Below are 17,310 nucleotides of genomic sequence, written 5' to 3'. Positions count from 1 at the left end.
CAGCTTCACCAGCTGACCGCTGCTCCTTTTTGCTGAGGACAAGAGGCCTGTAACAGGTGAGTCGGAATTCCTGACAAAGTTTTATGACCACAAGGATCGAACATGCATAGATCCTCAACATTTGCCGAATACCTAACAGAAACTGATCGTACACCAGCAGAGACTCAGCCTAAGTTTCAAAGGCCAGAAACCAGATAAATATAAATAGTAATGCATGCGAAAGACGAGCAGCCACAAGGAACGGTGCGTCTTAGTCGTAGTCATGCACTGTCCATTATTGCAGCAAGACCAAACAATTTGACCACAGTGAATAGCATTTGCAGTACTACTAATAAATGTATAGCAGTTTGTAATCCTGTGTAAAACTGAAAAATAAAACATGTATTTTATGCTTTATTGATAAACAAAATTAGCCTACCAGATCTCAAGTCGTGCAGAACTACATTGAGTTTTACAAGCTGTAGGATTTTGTCAATTGCAGGCCAGTTATCAAAAGGGTTTCCAGCTGCCCCAAGAAAGGTTCATGAAAAATGAAATACCAAATCAGTGACTTTAAGTGTTTGTCGATCGTGGGTTCTCTGGCGTTTATGGGAAAGATTACAACTCACAGAGTTAGTGGTCTCGACTTGCTTCTTTATTAAGAGCTCCAACATGTATTTCGCCGAATCACACTGCGCATTCTAATTTTTCGCTTGGCCTTCCTGTCTCTCCTTCTCTACTCCTCCTTTCCCGCCTTGTCTTCCAACCCCTAATACTTTTAAAGCTGCAGGCACCTATAGATCAGTTCTTGATCACGCATTCCGAAGGATGTGTTCTTGAGTCCAAACAGGTCTTCACTTTTGGTTACGGTCCAGAGGAATGCTCATGGATCCCAGCTCAGGACATCCTGGACTCCTTCCTTATGCAAGAGTTCCACCATTCCCGGATCTCATTTTTTATTTATTGCACATCTCCGCACAAGGTTTCAAGCAACACGATTGTGTGGGATTTAAGACAGAAGCAATTGTCTTAAATACACACACACACACACACACACACACACACAGGTTTTCACGGGTTGTGGGGACGACTTGTTTAAGCATCCCTTTCGGGGACTACCCTTTCCCGAAGGGCTACAGGTTTGAAAAAAAATCAGGTAAATTGGCCATTACGCAGGGAGCTCATACACACATTCAGATACTCACAATTCTGAAATTTCTGAATGTAGACTTTCTAATCATGCTTTTTGGGGACATCCGGAAAAAACATTAAACATGTGTTGTGGGAACCCAATTTGCATAGAATTTGCATAGTTAACACTTCATCATGAGTTCTGGGGACCTAATAACTATAGCTTAGATTATTAGATAACTCACCTGAAAGATTAGTGTATAAAAAGATTTCAAAATATTAGTAACCTAACCTAACAGAGTGGACATTTTTACATGAAATATAAGTTTTAAACTCCTATGAATTGTTTAACTGAACGTTTTAATAAAACAGCTGACAATTACTTACAACAGCAGCAAACAACAAAAAAAGTGACAGGACAGACTCAAACTTTACATTTTTGCATGAACCTATAGTGCCAGTATACATTCAACATTTACTCAACATTTACTAAGAACTTTTTTTTGTACGCTGTAATGCGATTATGCACAAAGAATTTAACATTCTGCCAAGTCCGGTTGTTAAGAGCCTCTTGTTCAGCTCTGATGCATTTCTCACAATCCAGCTTTGATGGTACCACGCAAGAATGGATGAAGCGGATCATGTGTTTCTCCACAGCCTCAACCTCTGATTGCGTCCATGGCATTCTTTTTGCTTTGCCTGTTTCAAGAATAGTAAATAGTATATAAAAACAAATTCATTAATGCTATGAACAAATCTAAGCACAAAAATTTTACCATTAAAATAATGTAAGCAGAAAATTGCTATCTACTGTAAAAGCAACTTATGTATGACAAAGAAATCCTTGTTTCCAATCCATAACTTTGTGTTATCCTAACTAGGAGTGTATACAGTTAGATCATCTTCTGGTGAAAGCACACTTTTAAATTTAATATGCAAAAACGGTGTTACAAGTTAGTGTAACAAGTTTTACAATTCACCTTTTGTAGGGCCCCTACCGGAACAGATTCCAGAGGACTCCCCATGCTGTGTGGGTGGTGACCTGTTTTTTGTGCGTTTGAGGGATCTCGTTATCCTCACTAGATGAAACTGTCTCCACTGCTGGTAATGCTATAGAAAGAAAAAAAATACATTAATTTGTTCAAATAGAGAAACAAAAATTTACTTCTTTTAATAAAATATAAAGGAGCAACAATTTTAGATAAATGAACTTAGAACATACTTTCACATGAAGTTCTATTAGAACAGAAGCCAGAAGACCAATGCTCAGCTGTTGTTGGGGCATTTTCACCCTCCACACTGTCGGTTGCCTTTGCTGGTGAAGCTAGAATATCACAGAGTACCATAATAAGATACCATATTTTGAATGCCTAAACTTGATGAGTTAAAGGCAAATTGTTAGAGTAATTACTTACAAGGAATATCGAGTTCTTCCATTACATCTTCTGTTGAATTTTCTACAACCTTTTCTGTAAAAGACATCATGGGAGGGGTCAGAAACAAAAAACATAAATGTGTGGAAAATTTAGTTAATACATACCATCTGGATCGACAGTAATTTGACAGTAATTTTTTCCCTGAAACTTTGCAATTGATCCCTGTTCAAGTGCCATCAGAAGTTTGCTGATCTTGGCAAGTTGCAAGGTCTTGTTAGGCAGGCGATAGAATCTCGATGGATTCTAATATCATGACCAAGAAAATCTGCCAACTGGTCCATCTCCGTCTCAGTCATGTTAAGCACAGTTGAAAGTGTGGCAGCATGTTTTCTGAGCTTGGTTGATGTAAGTGCCTGGGGGTACTCTGCACCACATGAGTTTGCAAAAACACGAATGCAGTCTGAACCACGGAAATGGGTCCTTGCTGCAGGCCTTGCAAACATGTGACAAACTCATGACACCAATTAAAAACAAACATTGGCATGTCAAAAAATTAAAAATATCACAGCAATTCCCCGCACACAAATATGTCCCTAATAAGCAAACATACATATTGGGGACAGTTCAAACATTTTGCCTATCCCACATACTAACACAAACATGCTTACTGGGGACATTTCAAACATTTTGCCTATCCCACATACTAACGCAAACATGCTTACTGGGGACATTTCAAACATTTTGCCTATCCCACATACTAACGGGGACATTACACACACACACACACACACACACACACACACACACACACACACACACACACACACACACACACACACACACACACACACCACTGGTTCTGTGTCTACCTTACACAAGTATTTTAATCAAACTATGAGCTAAGGTCACTTGTGGGGACATCGTACATGACCAACAATACAGGATAATTTTACTCAAATTGAAGTCAAAACTGAGGTTTTAATCTGTTGTCAGTACTGCATGATGACTGACTTTCAAGAAGCATCACATCAAATTGTAAAACAATGCTGATTGACAGTATATTATATCAAGTATGCTTCTTCTAAACTACGTAGAAGATAATATCAGTGCAATGTATCATGTGCTGAATAAAAACGTACCTCTGATGTATTGCTGGGTGCACTTGCAGGCTCACTCATTTCAGCATCTGGATTCAAAGCATCATGGGACACTTGTGCAGGCTGGAAGTCCTCTTTACTTGCAAACATCTGCAAATAATTCAAAACCGAATATTACATTAAAAGTATACTGTGAAAGGCAGACAACTGAGAGTTAAAATATTCACATTAAATCAAATATCCTGAAAAATAATTTATTATCATCAGAGCATGTCTTAATCGGTTGTCAGTGTCAGTGTCATTTGCTGAATACAAGCCTACCTCTGATTACTTACTTTACTAGTACTTTACACTTCTTGATTTTTGTTAAACAATGACCTGGAGTCCATTATAAGGGTATACCACCTCAATTTTTCAAATGTGTTACATGTAGAAAATGATCCTACTGTAATTGTTTGCTATTTTTCCATATAGCCAAGATTTTCAGGAGTGAATTAATCTAAAACGGAGGTGAAAGAGTGACGAACCTTCCTCCATGGGCAGTCGTCTCCCCCATAATCCTAGGATATTTCTTCATTTGCTTGTATGTCCATACAGGCAAACAGAGAAAGATCTGGCTTTCCTTGTTATCAACCTTTTTCATTTTGCAGTTTGGTTTTTTGTGTTCATCATTCACCAACCGCCCAAATGATCCATCCTCCTCAGAAGCATCAATACTTGTGGTACAAAAATAAAAATGAATAAGAAATTTAGAATCTTTAAAAGATCTTTTTGATTTCATAATTTAACGTTGTATAGGTTTACCAACAAAAAACTTTCATCTCACCACAATGTTTGTCCTCTCCAGTTAAAGTAAAAAAAGAATCCACAGCAAGATTCATTGTAAATATTTTTTCGTCTCTCAGCTTCAGCATCAGTTATACAATTGCCTCGATATTCAACCACAAATTCCCCTTTGCAAAATGGTTGGAGTGCAAATACACCTTCACACGCACTGCGAATAAAGAGGAATGTTCAATGAAACTAGAAACAAATCTGTTTGGTAACATAATCTGACAGACACAAATACAAATATTAGAGAGACAGTGACCTATTGCATTTTATTTTTGTGCATAATATATTTCATATTTTACCTTTGATGGGGTTTATGTATTTCACCTCCTGTTTAGACGTTTTGTCAGTTTCTGTTATAATATGATGAATGGCATCTTTGAATGAATGGCAAGGTGTTATCCTTGGTGGCATTGTAACTGAAATTGTAAAAAGGCAAGATCAAATTGTAATTGTAAAAAGGCAAGATCAAAACAACATCATATATTTAAATCTTTCAAGAATCACAGGCTTTGCATGCAGGGGGTTCCTGGTTCGAATCCCCGTTAAGGCGAATAAGCATCCAGTGTGGGTCCTTGGGCAAGACCCTTCAAGCTACCACCTACCTCATATCATGAGAGACAATGAATCACATGAGATACCGGCTCAGACGTCGCCCGGTCTAACAAGGTCTGCGTCAGGTGTTGGGGAACCAGAGCACCTTGGCGAGAAGTGGGCTACTGGAACAAGAAAGAAATGGCTGAGATGCGAGAACAAGGCTCTGTTGGAATGCTACTACTCAAGTAACCCTAGTCAGAGGGGCTACATGCAAAGACTCTGTCTTTGCGGTCTGTGTCTGTGCGGTGAATGGGAACGGAGACTCTGTCTGTGCGGTGAATGGGAACGGAGAAACCCACATTCAAGGCTGACGGCGAAGCAACTAGTAGCTCAGTGTTCCAACATCCACAAACGGCAACTGCTATCACAACTTGAGATTGACGAGATACAACACAAATGCTACGGCAAGGGGGAGCCAGGACACCAGGTCAGAGGGGAGGTTTCACCATCTCCCCAACCGGAAATTGGGTACGAAGCCCCAATAAGCACAGATACGCTGAGCGAGGCAGCAACTGACCTGAAAGATAAGATCATGGCGAGATTGAACAGGCAACCCCGAACCCCACTACAACGGCTAAGTGAAGTACCATCAGAAAGTCTCATGGAAGATGTGAATGCAGCATTGAGAGCGATCCCTACCACAACAATCACAGAAACCAATGAGCTGATATATCCTAGAGGTGCTTGGCTATAAGAGCAACCATGGGAGCCATGAGAAACAATACCCACCATGGAAACGAAGGTTGGAGGCAAAAATCACGGCAGCTCGGAGGGAAGTTAGCCAAATGACAGAGGCCCAGAGAGGTGCAATGAAAAGACCGTTGCCCAAGAGGTACAGCCAGATGACCATACCTGAAGCACTCGAAACTGCCAAGCAAAGGCTACAAGCCTTGGCCAGCCGCCTAAAGAGATACACCAGAGATAACGAAGCCAGACGAATAAACCGGCTGTTCGCAACACAACCTGCAAAAGTGTACTCTCAATGGCAGGGTAATAACAACAGAGCAGACCCACCAAGAGTCTCAGGTATGATAAACTGGACAGCACCTGGCCCTGACATGATCCAACGCCTACTGGCTAAAGAAGCTCACTGCAATCCATGAGCACCTTGCAGCACAAATGAACCAGCTGCTAAGGGATGGGACTCACCCTGAATGGCTAACCGAAGGGCGAACGATCCTGACAATGAAGGATCCGTCAAAGGGTACAGTCCCATCCAACTACCGGCCAATAACCTGTCTCTCCACGACATGGAAGCTCATGTCAGGCATCATCACAGCTAAGATAAGTGGGCACATGGGTCAATACATGAGCGAAGCACAGAAGGGCATTGGTAAGTACACCAGAGGAGCCAAACACCAACTTCTGGTTGACAGAACAGTCGCCCAAGACTGCAGAGTGCGACACACCAACCTGTGCACAGCCTGGATCGACTACAAGAAAGCCTATGACTTAATGCCACACACATGGATCACTGAATGCTTGGAGTTGTACAACATCAACAGAACTCTAAAGGCCTTCATTGCAAACTCGATGAGGTTGTGGAGAACCACCCTTGAAGCCAATGGAAAGCCACTCGCCCAAGTATCCATCAAATGTGGCATATACCAAGGAGATGCATTGTCCCCACTGCTGTTCTGCATAGGTCTGAACCCCCTCAGCCAAATAATAAACAAGACTGGCTATGGATACCGACTCCGGAACGGGGTCACCATAAGTCACCTCCTCTACATGGAGTGAACGTCTCAGGCAGTGGAGAACAGAGGATGAGATGCTGGAAGAGGAACCATCATGGGAGGACAAGCCCTTACACGGGATGTACCACCGGAACATAACTGAAGTGGCTGATCTCAACAAATCCTACCAATGGCTTGAAAGGGCTGGGCTGAAGGACAGCACAGAGGCACTCATCCTGGCCGCACAGGAGCAGGCCCTGAGCACCAGAGCCATAGAGGCCCAGATCTACCACACCAGACAAGACCCAAGGTGTAGACTGTGCAAAGAGGCCCCAGAGACGGTCCAGCACATAACTGCAGGGTGTAAGATGCTGGCAGGGAAAGCATACATGGAACGCCATAACCAAGTGGCTGGCATAGTATACAGGAACATCTGCGCAGAGTATGGACTGGAAACCCATCCATCCATTTTCTTAACCGCTTACTCCTTAGTGCGGGGTCACGGGGGTGCTGGAGCCTATCCCAGCTGGCTATGGGCGAGAGGCAGGGTACACATGGTTGTCTGTCCATCACAGGACAGACAACCATTCACTCACACACTCACACCTACGGGGAGAACGTGCAAACTCTACACAGAAAGGCACCAGGGCCGCCTCCGGGAATCGAACCCAGAACCTTCTTGCTGTGAGGCGACAGTGCTACCCACCGCACCACCGTGGACCCTGGACTGGAAACCCCAAGGTCAAAATGGGAAACACCTCCCAAGGTGGTAGAGAACGAGCGAGCCAAGATCCTGTGGGACTTCCAGATACAGACTGACAGAATGGTAATGGCGAACCAACCAGACATTGTGGTGGTGGATAAAGAGCAGAGGAAAGCCGTAGTGGTGGATGTGGCAATACCAAGCGATGGCAACATCAGGAAAAAGGACCATGAGAAACTAGAGAAATACCAAGGGCTCAGAGAAGAACTGGAGAAGGTTTGGAAGGTGAAGGCCACAGTGGTACCTGTGGTGATCGGAGCACTGGGGGCTGTGACCCCCAAACTGGAGGAGTGGCTACAACAGATCCCTGGAAAAACCTCCGAAATCTCAGTCCAAAAAAGTGCAGTCCTAGGAACAGCAAGGATACTGCGCAGAACCCTCAAGCACCCTGGCCTCGAGCTTGGAAAGTGGATGAGACCACCCGCGGAGAGTGAGAATAGAGTGTGTGTGTGTGTGTGTGTGTGTGTGTATATATTGTATATATATATATCCTGATAATGAAGGATCCGTCAAAGGGTACAGTCCCATCCAACTACCGGCCAATAACCTGTCTCTCCACGACATGGAAGCTCATGTCATATATTATATGGGCACTCAGAAAGACCAGACCCACTTGGCACCTGATTGCACTGGGAACAAGCCTGAATTACTGGACGAAATTCTTGATATGGTCAAACAAGGACCACACAACCATTAACATCATACCTCCAAGGGACATTCAGGGACAGAATGTGCTCCAGTGGTGGTTATAAACAAAATATCAAAATATATTTTACCATGCCAGGGTTGTTTGTAAGTCTTAGAATTTATAATTATAATAGAATTCTTTTGGCAATGATAAGCAGCTGGATGTACTTGCATACAGTAGCACCTGCTTGTATCATTAAGAGAAGGAAATTCACATATCATTGTCAGACCAAATGCTTTCTTTGTGTCCGATTAAGCGATTAAGGCCTGAAAGTTACAGTATGAAGAATGAAGAAGTCTTTTGCAGAAGCCAGTGTGATTATAATCTGAGTAATAATGAAGTATGATTTATAACCAAGGCATTTTCTGTGCCAAATGACAACCTGCGCATGTAAAACAGCTGTGAAATGACCCTAAATGTTTGCAAGAGGTAAGAGATACAAGAGCAGGTGATTAAAGAGATGACAGAATTGAAACTATAATGTGAAATTGACCATGACGGCATTACGTGTGACACCTACAGTCTGGCATCATACCTGCTTCCGCAAAAAAGTGTGGCGATCAATTTCATTTGCATACTAAGGAACACACCTCTAAAACAGCTCTTTCCACCAGAGGGCTTGTTCAGTTTGCGGCAAATATTTTGTTAGAGCAGTTTGAATCCTCTCCTTTCGTGGGAATTGGGAGTTGGCCATAAACATGTGACAGAGCTTTGTTGAGATGATAAAAGTAGCTGTATTTGCAATACAGGAACTGGGATGACAGTATTTTATGATGAAAAAAGAAGATACTTGTTCTAAGGCAAAACCATCTCAAAGTTGGCCCATGAGCTATAATGAGGCATCAGAAAATATGGGTTATGTGTTGCACTTCTAGGAGGCTCTTTCTATTGTGTCTCCTAAATTAATTTAGAAGGCAAAATATGACACCTCCTGATTATATCACAAATGACAAGCTGTTGCCATTTTATGTTGTTGGTTGAATGATGAGGGAAAAAACTTCACTTGCTGGACATTATTATTCAGTGTACCATTTTATCTGCACATAAAGCTGTAAAATTACAAAATAGTAATTAATTAATAATAAAAATTGTAAAAATTGCTTCCTAAATCTTACACAAGGCTCAAAACAGGTATCCGTTTTGTCACTATTGTTTCACAGTACTGCACACAGCATAATCATTGTTTTATATTTGCCCAAATTCAAAAATGTATGCTTGATATACTTTGAGAAATGTTGTAACCCCTGCTGTGGTGCAGTGGTTAGTGCATTTCGCTATTAAACTATCATGTAAATTTTTGCTGTGGTTGCCCCTGATGGGATGAGCAAAAAGGGCTTACCTAATTTTTTTTAATCTAGCCACAAGGGTTGCAAGCCAGTAACTTCTGTACCGGTCCCAAATCTGGATAAATAGAGAGGGTTGTGTCAGGAAGGGCAGCCAGCATGAAAACAACCATGCGAATTGTACTTACGAATTTAATACCTCATACCGAAGGCCAGCAAAGCACACCTCATCATTTGAGAGGTTAGTGACTACCACGTGGTGATAGAAGAGAGTGTAGCCAGTCAGCACTGCATGATGGTGTGTAAGATGGTTGTGGTGGTCAGGAAGAAGAAGAGCAAAGAACTAAAAGAGTAACATTAAATGTCTAAGTCGAATACAGCAGGGTCACAATTAATGTCTCGTAAAAATCAGCTTCGTCCTGTGAACAGTGTTAGATTGTTTCCAACCTGTGTGTTGACACGTTGACAGTTCATTGGAGTCCTCAGGTTGTGATCAGCTGATCACAGAGACACTTGGGATTTGTTATCACCGCCAGGTTTCCCTCCCAATGCCGCCTGAGTCACTGTCACTCCTGTGATGTCAAGAGTCTACACGTCATCCAGCGGCGGAAACTCAAGGCTGCTTGTGGGAAGGTTGTCTCAGGAACGTGTTTGTAGATATATGGACTCAGCGCTTGGCTCACACCTTCAGCTGAACGGTCAACCCAGCCTCGCCTCAGTGCGTGTGTGTGCAAAGCGAGGGTCATCCTTCTCACGTCTCCTCACTTCTGGTTGGTTTCCTGTGCGGTGTAGTTGGAGGGTCGTCTGTCGGATCTGAGACCTTCCTGCAGTGAATAGAGTGGATCCAAGTTGCTCTCTCCACGACCCCCACGGGGTTATCAGAAGGACCTGGATGGGGCCTTGCCCCGTTTGGAGGTCCAGCGCTGCCCAGTCCTCTGGTTGGATGGTGTGTAATGATCCTGTTGCCTGTTTTCACCTATTTTCAACTCTAAATTGTAAGGAAAAAGTGTTTGGGCAGGCACATTTTTTCCATCAGGCCCAAACCAGACTCCATGGCTACAGGTCGACCATTCGTCTGCCAGAGTCTGTGTTCCTGTGAGGTAGAAAATGTTTGAAGCACAGGGAGAGATGAGGAAGGAGAGGGTAAGGAGAGTTGGAGAGTGACAGTGTCGGACATTTACAAACAGCAATAGCTGCAGGTAGCAGAACAGCATACAGAAAAGCAGGAACCTTATCATGATGTAAGATTTTGAGTTATGCAATGAGACTTCAAAAACTTGCTAACTATGCTTCCAAAGAACACCAAAGTCAAGTGTGACCGCAAAAGCATCTCTCGACTCTGTGTACATGGTAAAAGATGTTGGCGGACCTCGTGTATAAACGGTTATTAACAGAATCATTATTGAGGTCCCACGTGCCCAAACAAAGAAAATACTGCGGCCTACGTGTAACGTCTTCATCCTGATAGTAGTGAGTGGAAACAGAGATTTCAAATCCGAGCGCAAAAACCATGCGCCAGGCTGGGGAACCATACCTGGCTCCCCCGCCGAGACGTCAGGACTCCCCGCTGATACAACTTGGAACTTGGACATCAGACATCCTGATTGGATCACACAATGGGAAGGGCATGACCGAAAACACAGTTATAAAAAGCTACCGTGACCAAAGACACGCCCCTTGTTCTTTCTGTCCCTTGTTCTCTCCACCTCGAGTCCTCTGTAGACCCTTCTTCTCTCCGTCACCTCCGTCCACCTGGAGCTCCCCTCTGCCCCTGGCACGCTTGGAGCCTCCACCGCAGCCAGCAGCTGAACCAACGCGGACATCGTCACAGAGAACGGACCTGATCACCCATTCACCCCAAGCCACCCGGCAGGGTTAATCGTCTCACCCGCTGCTGCCTCAGCTGAAAACGACGCGATCACCGCAACGCAACAGTGCAAGCACGCACGCAACGCCGGATCTTCTCACCAGGATTGAGAAGTAAGGCAGAGGCATTCTTTTAAGTCTGAGCAGAGTGGAACTCTTAAGGTATCAGTAATTGATAATTATTATAATTTGTGCTCCTCACATATCACCAACACATGCTTTCCTTCTGCTAGTTTACTAGCTTCAGTCTACGCAATCAACTCTGCAGCCTGAGGATCTTGTTGTGCTTATCACGTTTTGGAAGACATCGGAAGCAGTGCAGCTGCTGTACAGATGGAGGATGCAGCTGTTTTCCTTGACACCCCTCTAGAAGGTATAGAGAATAGAATAGTAGATTAGTGAAATACAGAGTAAATGTATAGACAAAAATATAGATCAGATTATGATTACTACAACTACTGAAATGTGAAATCGAAAATCTCTGTCAAATAAAACTGCCTACTGGCCATCAAATTATTGTACTGCTAGTAAGTGTACATACCTTTGCTCCTGAGGTGAGCAACAACTCTTCTACAAGGTAGCCATGTGTCCACAGCCTGCAGTGGCATCAGTTTGAGAAACAACCTCCTTGCCTTTCGGTAGCTAGGATGCGTCTGCCTGTATAGAAAAACAACAGTCACGTTTATAGTTAGCTGACTAGATAAGCAACACATACAAGAAGACAGCAACAACATACATGTTAGCTAGCCGCTAATGCTAGCCGCTAGCCCTGCGCTACCATCGCGCTAGCGACTAACATCTTGGTGGAATAGAAACCTTTGCTTTTTGGTTTTGGTTAAAGTGTAGTTTTAATGGGGGAGATGTTTACTGATTTATTCTGTCTACAGCAGGGGTTCGTTGCATTCCATTATGCCACACATTCATAGTTTACGACATGGCCACCACAACCTGATAGGTGAAGTAAAATCATTCTTGAAAGTCACAATATTAAGTGATACAGTTACAAGATGACTGATGCAGAACAAAGCAAAGCAGAAGGTTTTCCAAGTGGTGGAGGGATTTCATTCTTATGACACTTGATGAAGTAATTTTACAAAAGAGAGACCCCAGAATTGAACTGGAGACCTCTTGAGCTGCAATCAAGTGATCTACCACTGAGCTATACCCCCCACAACTTGGTGGCGTAGAAACCTATGGTTCAGTAAAGGCCAGTTTTAACAGGGAGATGTTTACTGATTTATTCTGTCTACAGCAGGGGTTAGTAGCATTGCATTATGCCACACATTGATAGTTTACAACATGGCCACCACACCCTGATAGGTGAAGTAAAACCATTCTTGGAAGCAATGATTAGTGTTTTAGTTACAAGATGACTGATGCAAAAGAAAGCATAAGGATTTCCAAGTGGTGGAGGGATTTCATTCTTATGACACTTGATGAAGTATCTTTACTAAAGGGAGCACCCAGAGTTGAACTGGGGACCTCTTGATCTGCAGTCAAATGCTCTGCCACTGAGCTACACCCCCCAGTTAATGATAGGATAGATTCAGATAGATTCAGACATAGGTTGTAAACAATGAATGTGTGGCGTAATGGAATACTACTAGCCCCTGCTGTAGACAGAATAAATCATTAAACATTTCTTCTTTAATTTTGGACATTACTGAACTAAAGGTTTCTCTTAGATTTATTGTCCCTGACAGTTTTCTAAGATGGGACCTTTGTACTATCCCTGGGAACTGTAGAAAATGACAAAACTCTATGTCCCCTTCTCTAGAAAGATTGAGTACATTCCTGAAAGGCATGGATGGGGGTTGATCCTATGATCTTTGGTTTACAAGACCTAAGCATTACCACTTGGCCACGACTCCACTATTAGTATTATAAAACCATTCTTGAAAGTCACAATATTAGGTGATACAGTTACAAGATGACTGATGCAGAACAAAGCAAAGCAGAAGGTTTTCCAAGTGGTGGAGGGATTTCATTCTTATGACACTTGAAGAAGCAACTTTACAAAAGGGAGCACCCAGAGTTAAACTGGGGATCTCTTGATTTGCAGTGAAACGCTCTGCCACTGAGCTACACCTCCCCAGGTAATGATAGGATAGATTCAGATAGATTCAGACATAGGTTGTAAACAATGAATGTGTGGCGTAATGGAATACTACTAGCCCCTGCTGTAGACAGAATAAATCATGTAAACATTTCTTTTAAGATTGGACCTTACTGAACTAAATGTTTCTCTTAGATTTAATGTACCTGAAGTTTTCTAAGATGGGACCTTTTGTACTATCCCTGGGAACTGTAGAAATGACAAAACTCTATTTACCTTTTTCTAGAAAGATTGAGTACATTCCTGAAAGGCATAGATGGGGGTTGATCCCATGATCTTTGGTTTACGAGACCAACGCCTTGCCACTTGGCCACCACGCCACTATTAGTATTATAAAACCATTCTTGAAAGTCACAATATTAAGTGATACAGTTACAAGATGACTGATGCAGAACAAAGCAAGGCAGAAGGTTTTCCAAGTGGTGGAGGGATTTCATTCTTATGACACTTGATGAAGTAATTTTACAAAAGAGAGACCCCAGAGTTGAACTGGAGACCTCTTGAGCTGCAATCAAGTGATCTACCACTGAGCTATACCCCCCACAACTTGGTGGGGTAGAAACCTATGGTTCAGTAAAGGCCAGTTTTAACAGGGAGATATTTACTGATTTATTCTGTCTACAGCAGGGGTTAGTAGCATTCCATTATGCCACACATTGATAGTTTACGACATGGCCACCACACCCTGATAGGTGAAGTAAAACAATTCTTGGAAACAATGATTAGTGTTTTAGTTACAAGATGACTGATGCAGAAGAAAGCAAAGCATAAGGATTTCCAAGTGGTGGAGGGATTTCATTCTTATGACACTTGATGAAGTATCTTTACTAAAGGGAGCACCCACAGTTGAACTGGGGACCTCTTGATCTGCAGTCAAATGCTCTACCTCTGAGCTATACCCCCCACGCAATGATAGGATAGATTCAGAATATATTCAGACATAGGTTGTAAACAATGAATATGTGGCGTAATGGAATACTACTAGCCCCTGCTGTAGACAGAATAAATCATTAAACATTTCTTTTTTAAGATTGGACATTACTGAACTAAAGGTTTCTCTTAGATTAATGTCCCTGACAGTTTTCTAAGATGGGACCTTTGTACTATCCCTGGGAACTGTAGAAAATGACAAAACTGTATGCCCCTTTCTAGAAAGATTGAGGTACATTCCTGAAAGGCATGGATGGGGGTTGATCCCATGATCTTTGGTTTACGAGACCAACGCCTTAACCACTTGGCCACCACGCCACTATTAGTATTATAAAACCATTCTTGAAAGTCCACAATATTAAGTGATACAGTTACAAGATGACTGATGCAGAACAAAGCAAAGCAGAAGGTTTTCCTAAGTGGTGGAGGGATTTCATTCTTATGACACTTGATGAAGTAATTTTACAAAAGAGAGACCCCCAGAGTTGAACTGGAGACCTCTTGAGCTGCAATCAAGTGATCTACCACTGAGCTATACCCCCCACAACTTGGTGGCGTAGAAAACTATGGTTCAGTAAGGCCAGTTTTAACAGGGAGATGTTTACTGATTTATTCTGTCTACAGCAGGGGTTAGTAGCATTGGCATTATGCCACACATTGATAGTTTACGACATGGCCACCACACCCTGATAGGTGAAGTAAAACCATTCTTGGAAGCAATGATTAGTGTTTTAGTTACAAGATGACTGATGCAGAAGAAAGCAAAGCATAAGGATTTCCAAGTGGTGGAGGGATTTCATTCTTATGACACTTGATGAAGTATCTTTACTAAAGGGAGCACCCAAAGTTTGAACTGGGGGACCTCTTGATCTTGCAGTCAAATGCTCTACCTCTGAGCTATACACCCCACGCAATGGGGACCTCTTGATCTGCAGTCAAATGCTCTACCTCTGAGCTCAATGATAGGATAGATTCAGGAAATTCAGACATAGGTTGTAAACAATGAATATGTGGCGTAATGGAATACTACTAGCCCCTGCTGTAGACAGAATAAATCATTAAACATTTCTTTTTTAAGATTGGACATTACTGAACTAAAGGTTTCTCTTAGATTTAATGTCCCTGACAGTTTTCTAAGATGGGACCTTTGTACTATCCCTGGGAACTGTAGAAAATGACAAAACTGTATGCCCCCTTTCTAGAAAGATTGAGTACATTCCTGAAAGGCATGGATGGGGGTTGATCCCATGATCTTTGGTTTACGAGACCAACGCCTTACCACTTGGCCACCACGCCACTATTAGTATTATAAAACCATTCTTGAAAGTCACAATATTAAGTGATACAGTTACAAGATGACTGATGCAGAACAAAGCAAAGCAGAAGGTTTTCCAAGTGGTGGAGGGATTTCATTCTTATGACACTTGATGAAGTAATTTTACAAAAGAGAGACCCCAGAGTTGAACTGGAGACCTCTTGAGCTGCAATCAAGTGATCTACCACTGAGCTATACCCCCCACAACTTGGTGGCGTAGAAACCTATGGTTCAGTAAAGGCCAAGTTTTAACAGGGAGATGTTTACTGATTTATTCTGTCTACAGCAGGGGTTAGTAGCATTGCATTATGCCACACATTGATAGTTTACGACATGGCCACCACACCCTGATAGGTGAAGTAAAACCATTCTTGGAAGCAATGATTAGTGTTTTAGTTACAAGATGACTGATGCAAAAGAAAGCATAAGGATTTCCAAGTGGTGGAGGGATTTCATTCTTATGACACTTGATGAAGTATCTTTACTAAAGGGAGCACCCACAGTTGAACTGGGGACCTCTTGATCTGCAGTCAAATGCTCTACCTCTGAGCTATACCCCCCACACAATGATAGGATAGATTCAGGAAATTCAGACATAGGTTGTAAACAATGAATATGTGGCGTAATGGAATACTACTAGCCCCTGCTGTAGACAGAATAAATCATTAAACATTTCTTTTTTAAGATTGGACATTACTGAACTAAAGGTTTCTCTTAGATTTAATGTCCCTGACAGTTTTCTAAGATGGGACCTTTGTACTATCCCTGGGAACTGTAGAAAATGACAAAACTGTATGCCCCCTTTCTAGAAAGATTGAGTACATTCCTGAAAGGCATGGATGGGGGTTGATCCCATGATCTTTGGTTTACGAGACCAACGCCTTACCACTTGGCCACCACGCCACTATTAGTATTATAAAACCATTCTTGAAAGTCACAATATTAAGTGATACAGTTACAAGATGACTGATGCAGAACAAAGCAAAGCAGAAGGTTTTCCAAGTGGTGGAGGGATTTCATTCTTATGACACTTGATGAAGTAATTTTACAAAAGAGAGACCCCAGAGTTGAACTGGAGACCTCTTGAGCTGCAATCAAGTGATCTACCACTGAGCTATACCCCCCACAACTTGGTGGGCTAGAAACCTATGGTTCAGTAAAGGCCAGTTTTAACAGGGAGATGTTTACTGATTTATTCTGTCTACAGCAGGGGTTAGTAGCATTCCATTATGCCACACATTGATAGTTTACGACTTGGCCACCACACCCTGATAGGTGAAGTAAAACCATTCTTGGAAGCAATGATTAGTGTTTTAGTTACAAGATGACTGATGCAGAAAGCAAAGCATAAGGATTTCCAAGTGGTGGAGGGATTTCATTCTTATGACACTTGATGAAGTATCTTTACTAAAGGGAGCACCCACAGTTGAACTGGGGACCTCTTGATCTGCAGTCAAATGCTCTACCTCTGAGCTATACCCCCCACAGCAATGATAGGATAGATTCAGGATAATTCAGACATAGGTTGTAAACAATGAATATGTGGCGTAATGGAATACTACTAGCCCCTGCTGTAGACAGAATAAATCATTAAACATTTCTTCTTTAAGATTGGACATTACTGAACTAAAGGTTTCTCTTAGATTTAATGTCCCTGACAGT

The 17,310-nt window shown here is 42.3% G+C and overlaps 1 long non-coding RNA gene and 8 other non-coding genes across 13 annotated transcripts; all 9 read right to left on the bottom strand.

Moving 5' to 3' along the window:
- Positions 1–1,451: 1,451 nt before the first annotated feature.
- Positions 1,452–12,016, bottom strand: LOC114856056 (uncharacterized). 5 transcript variants are annotated; one of them, XR_008694402.1, is made up of 14 exons: positions 11,829–12,011; positions 10,956–11,653; positions 9,869–10,514; positions 9,610–9,764; positions 9,478–9,539; positions 5,020–5,133; positions 4,717–4,833; positions 4,410–4,577; positions 4,111–4,299; positions 3,626–3,733; positions 2,526–2,579; positions 2,333–2,434; positions 2,091–2,220; positions 1,452–1,809 (listed from the first exon to the last, which is right to left on the bottom strand). It is a non-coding gene; the product is annotated as an uncharacterized LOC114856056 (long non-coding RNA). The 5 variants fall into 5 exon arrangements; XR_008694399.1 differs by having other exon boundaries at positions 9,869–11,653; positions 11,829–12,016; XR_008694403.1 differs by having other exon boundaries at positions 5,020–5,130; positions 9,869–11,653; positions 11,829–12,016.
- A 725-nt stretch (positions 12,017–12,741) lies between these two features.
- On the bottom strand, positions 12,742–12,813 carry trnac-gca (transfer RNA cysteine (anticodon GCA)). Its single transcript has one exon. It is a non-coding gene; the product is annotated as a tRNA-Cys (tRNA).
- Positions 12,814–13,651: 838 nt separating this feature from the next.
- trnat-cgu (transfer RNA threonine (anticodon CGU)) lies at positions 13,652–13,723 on the bottom strand. Its single transcript has one exon. It is a non-coding gene; the product is annotated as a tRNA-Thr (tRNA).
- A 511-nt stretch (positions 13,724–14,234) lies between these two features.
- trnac-gca (transfer RNA cysteine (anticodon GCA)) lies at positions 14,235–14,306 on the bottom strand. The gene has a single exon. It is a non-coding gene; the product is annotated as a tRNA-Cys (tRNA).
- Positions 14,307–14,578: 272 nt separating this feature from the next.
- trnat-cgu (transfer RNA threonine (anticodon CGU)) lies at positions 14,579–14,651 on the bottom strand. The gene has a single exon. It is a non-coding gene; the product is annotated as a tRNA-Thr (tRNA).
- Positions 14,652–15,557: 906 nt separating this feature from the next.
- trnat-cgu (transfer RNA threonine (anticodon CGU)) lies at positions 15,558–15,629 on the bottom strand. Its single transcript has one exon. It is a non-coding gene; the product is annotated as a tRNA-Thr (tRNA).
- Positions 15,630–16,136: 507 nt separating this feature from the next.
- trnac-gca (transfer RNA cysteine (anticodon GCA)) lies at positions 16,137–16,208 on the bottom strand. Its single transcript has one exon. It is a non-coding gene; the product is annotated as a tRNA-Cys (tRNA).
- A 271-nt stretch (positions 16,209–16,479) lies between these two features.
- Positions 16,480–16,551, bottom strand: trnat-cgu (transfer RNA threonine (anticodon CGU)). Its single transcript has one exon. It is a non-coding gene; the product is annotated as a tRNA-Thr (tRNA).
- Positions 16,552–17,059: 508 nt separating this feature from the next.
- On the bottom strand, positions 17,060–17,131 carry trnac-gca (transfer RNA cysteine (anticodon GCA)). Its single transcript has one exon. It is a non-coding gene; the product is annotated as a tRNA-Cys (tRNA).
- Between the last annotated feature and the right edge of the window lie 179 nt (positions 17,132–17,310).

Source organism: Betta splendens, chromosome 1 (genome assembly GCF_900634795.4).
Source record: "Betta splendens chromosome 1, fBetSpl5.4, whole genome shotgun sequence".
NCBI classification, from domain to species: Eukaryota; Metazoa; Chordata; class Actinopteri; order Anabantiformes; family Osphronemidae; genus Betta; species Betta splendens.
This window is presented reverse-complemented; position numbering and strand designations above follow the sequence as displayed.